Below are 12455 nucleotides of genomic sequence, written 5' to 3'. Positions count from 1 at the left end.
GCTCGAGAGCAAAGAGACATTCACTACCAGGGAAATACACTGGCCTTTTATCCAGATTTCACACCTCTGGTGCAGACAGCACATAGAGAATTTCTTCCTGCCAAAAATGTATTGCAAAAATGAATATTACACATGCCCTTCTATACTCTGCAAAACTACACATCTCCCACAGCAGCAAACTGCATCACTTCACTGAACCCGAAGGGAGCCCTTAAATTTGCCAAATTCTTGACGAGGGAATCTGGATGGGCCCGATCGTCGCTGCAGACCAGGGAGGTTTGGAACATGGACGACATTGAATAAAACAACACTGTTGTGTACAGCCCCTGCCAAATAACAGTCATGCAAGTGACTGTAATCACCACTGCTCAACCTGTGCAGGTGGCCCGACCTAACTGATAACCTGGGTACCTTTCTTTCACTGCCTACTTGCCCTTGGATCTACCCACAAATCACATTTGCCTCTCGGCCACCCAGTCTAGGTCAGATTTGGTAGTTCACCTGACTTGTCTCCGCCACCAAGGATGAATCCAAAATATACAACCAGGTATTTGTAAAGTGCAAACTAATACCCAGTAAGGGTCTCCAGGCGCTGTGGGCCATCAGGGAGATTAAGTGAGCTATTTCCCAGAGTCACTTGATGCTGAGCTGATCTGCCTCTGGTACTGGGGATCGAATCCTAAGCCCTGCGTTCCAGAGTCAGCTGCCCTGGCCACTGCGCCACACCACTCCCAATTCCAATGCATAATGTTATGTATGGCAGTCAACCTCAGGGAGGGGGTGGTTTATTGAACTCCTTTTGTTTGGGGGTGGAAATGGGTGGTGGTGAGTAACCATGTTATTGTTCTTGTTCCTTTTCTCTGTCTCCTCCTCTAACAGAATTCACTCACGACAATTGACACTGTAACACTCAATGGGCCACATCCCTCGTACACACCTATCAAGCCAATATTCTTCCAGCATCTCATGCAGTTGATTTTTTCCTTGCCTTTCCACTGCGACACCGTGGATGGCCGAGATCACATGCAATTGCTCCACTACCCCTGACACCACATAATCATGACCGCCACCATTAGATGTGTTACTTGGAATGTAAAGGGACTTAATAATCAGCGTAAAGCAAGACTAGTTCACTCCTATATAGTACGATATGATATTGACATATGCTTTCTCCCAATAACTAAATCTCACTCCTTCAACATACTCTCAGCTCAAAGCGGGCTGGTGCACAGATGCACATGTTACACTCTACTCCAACTATGCGTGCAGGACTGCCATATTGATATGCAAGGGCACACCACTGCATCTGAATCAAACTATGAATTTCAAGGAGGGATGATTCACTATAGTGTCAGGTGTTTTGCACTAACGACCAGTCATTCTCATTTAAATCTATTGTCCAAATCAGGACTGCCCAGCCTTCTTTGCCAACGGGTGGCACCACATCACCACCATGGAACCAGGCGCAATCATATTGGGGGCTAGATCTCTCGGGTAGGTCCTGCCACCATTACACAAATACTGCTGCATGGCTACATGCCTCCATAACTGATAACTCCCTTGCAGACGCATGGTGACACAAACACTGGCAGAATATGGAAGGTACATGACTTACATACAGCACATGGTCACTATAGACTACAGGCTCATTTCTTGTTATGCTCTTACATAGACAAATACGGTCTCTCATTTATCTAGAAACTATCAGATCCCACCCTGGTACTCATTGAGTTCTCATTCCGTTGACAATTTAGCATGCATTTATATAAAGACTGCCACTTGGTGTTTTCCGTAATTCTGTTTTCCGTGCTGAAATACATGCCCTGGAAAGCCTTTAAGGTTGTTATTCGGGGAGCCTGCATAGCAAAAAAAGCTAGCGTCCTCAGATCAATCAGAGCACACCTGGTGGGGTTGAAGGACAAGCTTTGAGCACTGTAAATCGAGGTCCCCATCTACTTCAGCACTGTTCCGGGAGACACTCGACGAATATAATGAGGAAGCGCAGTGGGAGCTGAGCTTCCTGTCCCACAACATGGTGGCGTGACAATACGGTGAGGTAGATAGACCCAGGAGGACTCTGGCAAACATGCTCCAGTGGCCATAGGCTTCTGAATATGTAGCTTACCTCCTAGATATGCAGCAGGTGTGGCTGCACACCTGAAACCATGATTCATACTATGACCTTATATTATGCTTAACTCTATAGCACCAACGTAGCTCCATGCATGGTTGAGATAAAAACCTACCTAGAGACAATACAAATGCCCTGGTTAAACTCCTCATAGTGTGCATTCCTTTACTCTCCCTTCACAGAAGAGGAGATATTTCAAGTTATATGAGACCTTTCCTCTGATAAGGCATCGGACCTTGATCATCTAATTGCCTCCTTCTATAAAGAATCTGCCCATCTGCTAATCCCGCTTTTACAAGCCATGTTTGAGGCTTCCCTGTCCACTGATGATCTCCCTCCATCACTCATTGAAGCTGTTATTGTAACCATTCTTAAGCCTGATAAACCAGCTCATCGATATGACTCTTACTGACAGTTATCTATGATTAATGTTGACAATAAAATATGTGCTCAATTGCTTGCCAGTTATCTCCTTTTGCTCCTGTACAATATAGTCCGTCCAGACCAATCCAGCTTGTCCCTAAGTGATCAAGCACGCATAACTTGCACACCATTTTTGCAACACTGCACAGCCTTGAACCCAACCTTCTCGCACACGGACTAAGGTGTTTGACTCTCTAGAATTGCCATATTTATTCTTTCTCCTTTCCTGTCTCGGTCTCAGACCCAAATTTGTGAGCCTTATCTAGTTGCTATAAACATTTCAAATGGCCATACCACACCTCAATGGCATGTTCTCAGATCCATTCCCCAGCACAAGAAATACTAGACAAGGCTGCCCATTATCTCCTATATTATTCATGATAGCAATGGAACCACTGGCAGCCAGACTAAGGCAACATCATGCACATTGTGGCTTAAATTTTACGGGTCGCAGCCTTCTAATCTCAATGGTGTATATGCATCAAAAGTAAATTTTTCGTTTGCAAACGGCGATTTTAACCAAATCGCTATTTGATTATCGCAAATGTCAATATATCAAAAAAATCGCAATTGTTTTGCGATACGGTAAAAAGCGCAATTGCTATTTGCAAATTAACAAATGTTTCTCACACTTTTTGCGAATCCGCTATTAGAGTATTGCTAATAGTGTATCCATGAATCTGATGTATCATGATGACCTCACAATCAGGAAGTGAGCCATCCCATGTTGTTAAATGTGTACTGAGAGTGATCAGGACGAGGCACACTGTAGGAGCACAGCACGAGGAAGCCTGTTGGGAGAGCTGAACCTGTGAAATAATTCAGCATGGCATCAGGAACCCCCCAGAAGGAGTGCAAATGTTCAGTGAAAAGGAGTTGGAAATCCTCAGAGGAAGTTATGAAGAGCCATGAAAAACTGTTTGGCAAAGAGTGACTGCAGGTCCCAGAGTAAAAAAAAAGAAAAATATGGCTGGGAATACAATAAAATATCAGTGCAGTGGGGTTCACACAGCACTACATTCCGGATCTGGGCAAGCGGTGATATGACCTGCAGAGCCGGGCGAAGGAAAGGGTTGCTACAAGGCTAGCTCATGCAAAAAAGACTGGAGGAGGACCAGCCACACAAACAGCCCCCTCAGCCTTAGAGGACCTGGTGGAGTCATCTCTTCAGCCTGAGGCTTTTGTTGGAGTGACGCTGATCAATCCCTCTGCACTGCCCAGTACCACCCAAGGTAAGATGCATGCAAATGACAATGTTAGAATTTCAAAACATACTCCATAAGTCAGATCCGGCTTAGTGTAGAGAATAGCACTGCAGTCCACATTTTACTTGTAACACACAAATGCATTATGAGAATAGCAATCATCAACTCCAATTGGAAAGGCAAGTGGGTAGCAAATCAGCAAAGGTGCATTCAATTATGACAAGCAAATGTAATCTCTACACACAGTGTTGATAATAACGTTATTAATCAACACTATGTGCAAGATGAAATACATTTCCAAATATGCTATCTGAAATTGCACGGTTTAACATCACAGATGCACCTGCGCAGGAGTCAGGTGACAGTGAAGGACATGACCCCCTGGAGACCCAGCCAGAATCAGGAGACAACATTGCAGTGTCCCCTTCGCCCACAATATCTGCTCCCACAAGACACACGATCAAAGTAGCAACATTGCCTGTACTTGAAATGGAAGAGGAGAGCCAACCTGACCCTCTAACAGCATAGTCTGGGCAGACACCCACATTAATACCACAAGTCCAAGTGCAACCTAGGAATGTCTGCGTCAGGAGGTGTAGGGCAGGTGCACAAATGAGAGCTGAGGAAGGCGACAGTTCAACATCGTTTAGTGGGATGGGGAATGCAATGTTGAGGGTACACCGCCTGCAATGCAAATACATGTCTTCAATGCAGGCACACCTCTCATCTTTTGCAAGGAACATGGGAGGCATGAGTGACAGCATCAAACAACTCATAACAGCTGTGTAGTAAGTTCAGAGGGATACAAATTAACACTTTAATGACATGACTCAAGCACTCAAGGAGTTATGCAAGGTGATGGAGGAAGACCAGATGTCCCACCGCAACAGAAACCATCAATTTCTTGGCCGCTTAGATGGCTACAATAGGGACATCAACCGACTGAGCACCACAACAGCGCAACTGTCTTGACGTGCTATAGGCATGCAGGTTGAAATGACACATTGCTGCAATGGTGTGGCCAGGGGACTGATACAGGTCACCAATGCTGTGGAGTAATTTCAAAATACTTCAGTTGCTGCCGGTAATAGAGGAGATGGTGAAGAAGCCTTCAGCCTCAGTAGCATCATGGCACCAGTGACCGGATGCAGGAGGTGAAGTACAAGGAATACTCTAGCATCAGGAGGATCAAACAGGGATGTGTCAGAGCATCCAGAACGGGCAACGTGAGTGCGTGGCCTCCAAAAATAGTGTTGCTTTGAGCACAAGAATGTCATTTGATGAGGTAACCATTATCCAAATTTGTCTGGGCTGATGTACAAGTACCATGGCAGAGGTATCCTGTTGCGTGCTGACTTACACATTGCACTTTTTCTGCTTGATATGTGTGCATTAACACAACCTGAAGTCTTTTTGTCTCAATAAATCGCAATGGCAATAAAACCATGTAGTGTTTGGTATCATCATTACCCACCTTAGAAAGAATCGTCTGTTATTTTGGCACGTCTCTCTCTTCCTTCTGCTGCACTCGATGCTCTTGCTGCTTTTTGAGGTTGTCCTGACTCATTGTCTTCTCATTGTCTTCATCTGGTTCACTATCCAATAGTTCCAGGGGGACGCCTCTAGCAGTTGCAATGTTGTGCAAGATGGCACAAGTGTCTGGCATGTACTGCAATACCCCACCAATTTTATGTAGGCAGCGGAAACAACTTTTCAATAGACCAAAGGTCCTCTCAATAACATTGCACGTTGATATGTGCACTACATTGTACCACAGTTCACTTCGTGCATTTGGATTCAGGTATGGTGTCAATATGAATGAGCTCACAGCATATGTGCTTTCACCTATGGGGGTAGAAGGCAATTGGTTACTCACTGCTATCTCTCACAATTTATTTATTTATTTATTAATACAATTTGTAAAGCGCATACGTTTGCCCGTGGGCGTCTTGGCGCTATGAATACCAAAAAGGATTTCTGAAGGTGGCAGCATCTAAACGTAGAACCCATTACTGGTTAAACAACCAAGTCTTCACCAGTTTCCGGAATTGGAGGAGCGATTGAGCTGCTCGGATTGTCAGTGGGAGCGAGTTCCAGAGTCTGGCCACAGATACCGTGAAACGCCTATCTCCCCAGGTGACCGTCCTGGTGCGTGGTACCACTAGTTGGTGCAGTGACATCGATCTCAGTGGTCTAGATGGACAGTAGGTAGAGAGCTGAGTTTGCAGAAACCTAGGACCCTGGTTATGAATAGCTTTGAACGCTAGGCAGAGTGACTTGAATTTGATGCGATTTTTAATTGATAGCCAATGATAGCTTTTTATTATATGACTGACTGAATTAAATTTTGGTGTTTTGGAGAGTAGTCTTGCTGCTGCATTTTGAATCATTTGTAGCTTAGAGATTACCCGGGATTGTGCGTTAACAAACAGACCATTGCAGTAATCAAGCGAGGAGAGTACCAATGTACTCACCACTGTTTTTCCCGCACTATCCGAAAGAAAAGGGATGATTTTCCTAATTAATCTGAGTTTGTGATGAGCATTCGCCACTATTTGATTAGCGTGAGCTACAAAATTGAGCTTGTCATCAAAAACTATGCCCAGATTTCTGACCCTAGCAGAAGGAATTGGTAAAGCTCCTAAAGAAGGAGGCCACCACACCGGTGACCATTGTGGGGCGATCTTCCCGAAAATGACTACCTCCGTTTTCTCGGAGTTCAGCCTTAAGCAGTTGGCGTGCATCCAATCTTTAATAGCCAGCATACCTTCTTGAAACTGTGCCGCTACATGTTTCCCATCATTATTGATAGCAAGCACCAGCTGGGTGACATCAGCGTAGGAGGTCAGGCTCATCTGGTAGGTTTTAATAACTCTCGCCAAGTCCAACACGTAGATATTAAACAGTGTTGGACTTAGCGATGAGCCCTGGGGAACTCCACAAGGCAAGGCAGGCTCCAGCGATTTAAAAGGTCCCAGCGTGACTGCTTGTGATCTGCTGGAAAGAAAGGAGGTAAGCAGCTCCCTTGCGCTGGATCGGATGCCCAAACTTCCGACACGGTCAATCAAGATGGAATGATTGACCGTGTCGAAGGCCGCCGATTATGAGAATGGCTGTCCCACCTTGATCCCTGATGGTTCTAATATCATCTGCAGCTTTGATAAGGGCCGTCTCTGTGCCATGGAACTTTCGAAAGCCAAACTGCGTATCATCCAGCAGCTTGTTTTGCTCAAGATAGTCCGCCAACTGGATGTTCATGGCCTTTTCGAGCACTTTGGATAGATATGGCAGACTGGCTATGGGCCTATAGTTTTTAAACTGCTCCTTATCTAAAGATGTTTTTTAAGGAGAGGTTTTAAAAGGGTGGTTTTTAACATGTTCTGGAATATCCCAGACCCAAGAATCACGTTACAAACTTGCGTGATAAGCATGCTGATTGTGTCAAGAACCGGTAGATAGACTCTGGGAGGACAGGGATCCAGAGCCGATCCTGATTTTATAGACACCATGAGGTCCCTGATTTGTTCCTCCTGCAGTGCCTCAAATTGATCTAGTGTACAGGTGGGGGGCGTGATATGTGTAGCTGGGGATGCAATATCATTAGTGGAAAACTCAGAGTAGATGTCATGGACTTTGGTGAAGAAGAAGTTAGCCAAGGAGTCACAGAGAGCCTGCGATGGAGTGGGGGCTGTATCTGTGAGCTTCCCGGCCAGATGTTTTACTACTTCAAACAACTGTTTACTAGAGTTTTTGACTGAGTCGATTTGATTTCCAAAATACTTTATCTTGGTCTCTAAAATCATTTTTTTATAGGTTAGTTGTGTTTCCTTATAGCGTGTTTTGCTAACTAAATCATAGGACCTTCGCCAGTGTCTTTCCTCTCTACGACATTCTTGCTTTTGCCTCCTAAGTTCTTCTGTGAACCATGGGGAAGATGGTACCTTTCTATTCCTAGAGATAGTCTTAAGTGGGACTAATAAGTTCATTGCGTTATCTATCCAGTCTATAAACTGTTTAGCGGCTAAATTCGGATCCATGGATATGGTAGGGCGGGACTTGATCAACAAGTCAGTAAGGGCTACATTGTCTATGTCCCTCCAAACCCTAAAAGGCTCCTGAGTTAGATAGGCTGGTTTAGTTGGAGGCATAATGAGAGTTGGAAGGGCACAGAGAATGACAGAGTGATCGGACCAAGTGAGTGGTAAAATATCCAAGATGGTTAGGCCTTGTATGTTAGTAAAAATGACCAGAGAATCAGCAAAACAGAGTTACATGTGTTTACCAAATAGGTATCCTTCACCAAATTTACCCCCAAGGAGACGTGTATGTATGCCACTGTGTCTAAAGATGTAGGAATCATGCGTACTACCTGTGAATCTCGCCACTATGTCTGTGATGATGTTCCTTGCATTGCATTTGACTTGTATATTCAGTGAATGATATGAATTCCTATTCCTGTAACTGTACTCATTCACTCAGGGGCGACATATAGCTACATGCATCAATGCAACCAATTAGATGGGGTAAATGAGCTATCTGGTAAAAGTCAAATTTGGTTTGCTGCAATTCATGTGGTGTTGACGGAAATCCTATGTGGTATATCCTCAGCAACATAGCGTTGAAGAATGCGTTAAAGAAACGCGATAGTGCAGTTTGGGAATCCCCTCCTGCTACAGCTATTAGTCCCTGAAAGATACCTGAGGCTAGGAGGTGCAGTGAACATAGGACCTGCACATGGATGGGGATGACATGTGTTCTGCAAGTCTGATGCTGCAGTCGAGGATCTAATTCAGCTATAAGATTATAGATCAAGGAAGAGTTCAGCCTATATTTCCTCTGTCTGCCCCAACAAGTAATGCACAATCTAAAAATGCGTTCCTCTGGGCTGCTGCTTGTATCCTCATCCTCCTCTACATAAAGTACAGCACGGCCATTGTGAAACATTAAAGGCCTTCTGGGGCTGTTAAAATAGTTTTCACTTGGTTAACACCTGACTTGAATTGGTGCTATTTTGCATGTGCAAAACTATGAATCCGAGCGTAATCGCAATTTGCGAATGTTTGATGCCTCGGATTGCCATTACCTAATTGCAAATTCGCAAATAAGAATTTGCTATTTCATGATTGCAAAATTAGGAATCGCAAATTTAGCAATTTCCAGAAATATTCTGCGAATTTTTATGATGTATTGCTTAGTTCTATTTTGCAATCCCAAATGGACAATTTTTGCAATTCGCACTGTTTGCAACCGCTAAATACCTTGATGCATTTGGCCCTATGTATGCAGATGACATTGCCTTATATGATCATAACCCACAAGTAAACCTGGTTCCCATCACACAAGAAGTTATATACTTCGGTGGTCACTCCTTCATACTTATTAATTGGACCAAGCCCATATTGTTTCCAATAAGTGATGTAACACTGCCCATGGGATCAGAATTCCCATTGAAATGGGCAATGAAGCCGTATAATATTTAGGGGTCTGGCAGGGCAGCGACATTGAGGAACTGTGAAGGACAAATCACGATAGGACAATGACCTGGCTGGAAGAGAAAATTCTGATATGGAACTGACTCCCCCTTTTCCTGACGGGGTGCCTGGCAATAGTCAAAATGATAATACTACCCACATTTTTATACTTATTCAGTAATATCCCCATGCCACTCACTGCCTCTTTTTTAAAGCGCTTGCTCTCCAATCTAATATTATTAGCTTGGTCTGGAAAGTAACACGTATAGCCTGGCAAATACTAATGCTTCCATTCAGCCAAGTGGGCCTTGGTGCGCCTGATCTGTACTTACATGTATTACGTGCGCAAGCTCAGTACCTGAACTACTGCACCATCAGGATTCAAGCAAGCCGGGCCGAAGACGGCTGTAATGCCAGAAACCGGTCCCCGGAAGCTTGTTTCCTTTCCAGTAAAGAATTGGCTTGGTAGTTTGGTCTGCCCTGTTCCCATGATGCACGGGGCCAGGGTCAGACTAATTTGCATGTAGCCAGGTTCTGAACTGGGATGGTGCAGTGAGCTAAAAAACGGTGATGGATCAAGCCCTGATCTTTTGACTGGGTAGGGGTGTTCTGCTTAATTCAGATACTCTGTCCATCACCACCCCCTTTTGAATCGTTTTGTACCAGGTAAGATTCCAGCTCCACAGGGAGGTGGAGACAGATGCCGCCTCCCAATGGCCGCTAACCATGGGATTATATCAGTGCTATAAAACCCCATACACAGTAATTGACACGGTGGACTGCCTACGATGGGCGTGGGATGGAATGGGCCGCCCAGCCAAACTCACCTTTTTATATATGCTCCATCTATTCCATTAACCCGCAACACACTGCTGCACCCCCTGCAAGTTAAGTGAGCTAGAGTGTGTGCGCAACAGAGGCACGTGTTCGCTTTTACAGATCTACATCAGTTGGGCCACTTTATTCCCCCTTCGCCTTTTATGGTACCTCAGGACTCACTGTACTGAATGCCATGCTCTACCATGCTTATATAGCTAGCGAAACGGCATCCACTGGGGACGGAGACCGACGCCCAAAATAGAATCTTGGTTACAAGACGTGAGTTACTGCCAAGAACAACCCGCCACTTACTGAGAGCCGGTGCCTCTAACATCCTGGCCCTATGACATCTGGGGACCGCTCCTATTGTACATTTGTACCCAAGAACCTACTCCCAGACACCCACATATCACAAATTCCCTCACAAATAGTCAGGACCTTGAACCTAGATAATGCGCTCCTCCATCAATGCTCTCATGCTGAATTAGGATATGTCCCCTTCACCCAGCACAAATGTGTGTGTATATATAGCCCAGTGTTTATCATTCTGATTACATTTTTTTCATGGTGCATGACGATTGTCCCCTCCTCCTGCCTGACTCTATTGCATAACTGCAGTGAATATTTCCATTGCTTGGATAATACGGAAAGCCCAATTGTGTCATCCCTCTGTTCTGTACCCTTCCCCCTTGCTCTACCTCTCTATCTCTTCCTCTCTTTTCCTTTATTCTCTCCTATTTTATCATACTGCTTTTCTTGACCGAAAGACATACATACATATATGGTATCACTTCCTGTGGGACTTCCAATTCATGCTTTGTTTCTTGTTGTAAATACCAATAAAGACAATTAAAAAAAATACATAATACCAGGATTGAAGAGCTTGTAAATAGTTTTATGCTGCTGAATTGCACAAGGGCAATCTAACCCCAAACCTCTGATAAATGGTGTAGGGTACTTAAGAAATGTTCAATGGACCAGGCCGAAAAACAAAAGAGAGTAAGGGGATGCTTATTTTTTCTTAGAACAGCATTAGAAGTGAAAAATATTATTGCACCAGGGAACTGTTATGGTGATAGTTGAAATGTCTGTTATCTGTCAGAGCTGTTAAGCAGCAAACTAGTGACATTTCATTAACTAAGGGAGAAAATGACTTAGGGCCTGATTTAGATCTTGGCACACAGGTTACTCTGATGCCATTATAGCCAATGGGATTTATATTTCGGCGGATGGCATTACCGTCACTGTTGTGATGGAGTAACCCATCTGCCAAGATCTAAATCAGGCCCTTAATCAGATATCATTCCAGGTAAGTTAATAAAGCTTCAGTACTATTGAATACATATCAATGCACACCAGGAAAATTTAAATATAAGGCATACTAAGTAGTACTCAAGAGAGAAGAATAAACTATTATAGGCAGGTACGATACAACCAAAGTCTACTATTTTCAAAGTTTAATGCATTTCATTCATTTAATCTTTATTTCGGCTCGTTCGGCCATAAAAGATGCATAAGCAACAACAATACATGTTGCACAGTGGATACAACATGCAATAGATTCAGCATACCAATGGGAAGCAGAAAATATACAATTCATCAACTAATACAATAAATATCCAGATTAAAATAGGCATAATAATTAAAGAGAAGTTTTTACAAAGACCACCACTAGCCAGTATCAGGGCAACCTAACTTACATGCAATTTACACCCAATTAATATGTACAGATCAAGAGCCAAATTTTTGCGGGTATAACTAGCGCTCAATAGGAATCTGCTAACACAAAACACTGTAAGGCGTCCAGTATCTGTTTTAACAATCCTGTATGCTTCCAGGTATGATCGTATACCTAAGGCTTTACACAAGGGTTTAATCCATTTTCTCCTCGCTAGTTCGTAGACAGTACAGAAGAACAATATATGGCTGTCATCCTCTCTCTGGTTTAACTGACAACATGTACAATTTACACTTTTTGATTGCCCTGTGGACTTATCCCATCTCGCTAGTAATAATTTTGTTTTAAGTATACTATATCTAAATTTTAAGTACAGGCTTTTTGCTAGGGGTGGTTGGATCTCATTTAAAAAGTCTTCAAAAAATGGAGAGTCCTTAAAATCAAGAAAACTACGTGTAATGGATCCACATGAGTAGCCGTTTTGGTAATTGTGTGTTATATAAAACCAAAATCTTGCCTTGACCAGAGTCTTACATCTTTGTCTCAAACACGCTGGATCATCCCAAAAATGGGCAAGGCCTATCCGATAAAACCAGGTTTTAACATACTTAAGCCAAGGGTTAGTAATATAAACATCAAGGTTCTTAACTTCTAAGATTCCTTGTCTATAATCTACAATGTCGAGATAACTCCAGAGTCTGACCCAGAACAAGAGTGGCCTAAGTAAT

The sequence above is a fragment of the Lissotriton helveticus genome, chromosome 4_1 (assembly GCF_964261635.1).
Source record: "Lissotriton helveticus chromosome 4_1, aLisHel1.1, whole genome shotgun sequence".
NCBI classification, from domain to species: Eukaryota; Metazoa; Chordata; class Amphibia; order Caudata; family Salamandridae; genus Lissotriton; species Lissotriton helveticus.
This window is presented reverse-complemented; position numbering follows the sequence as displayed.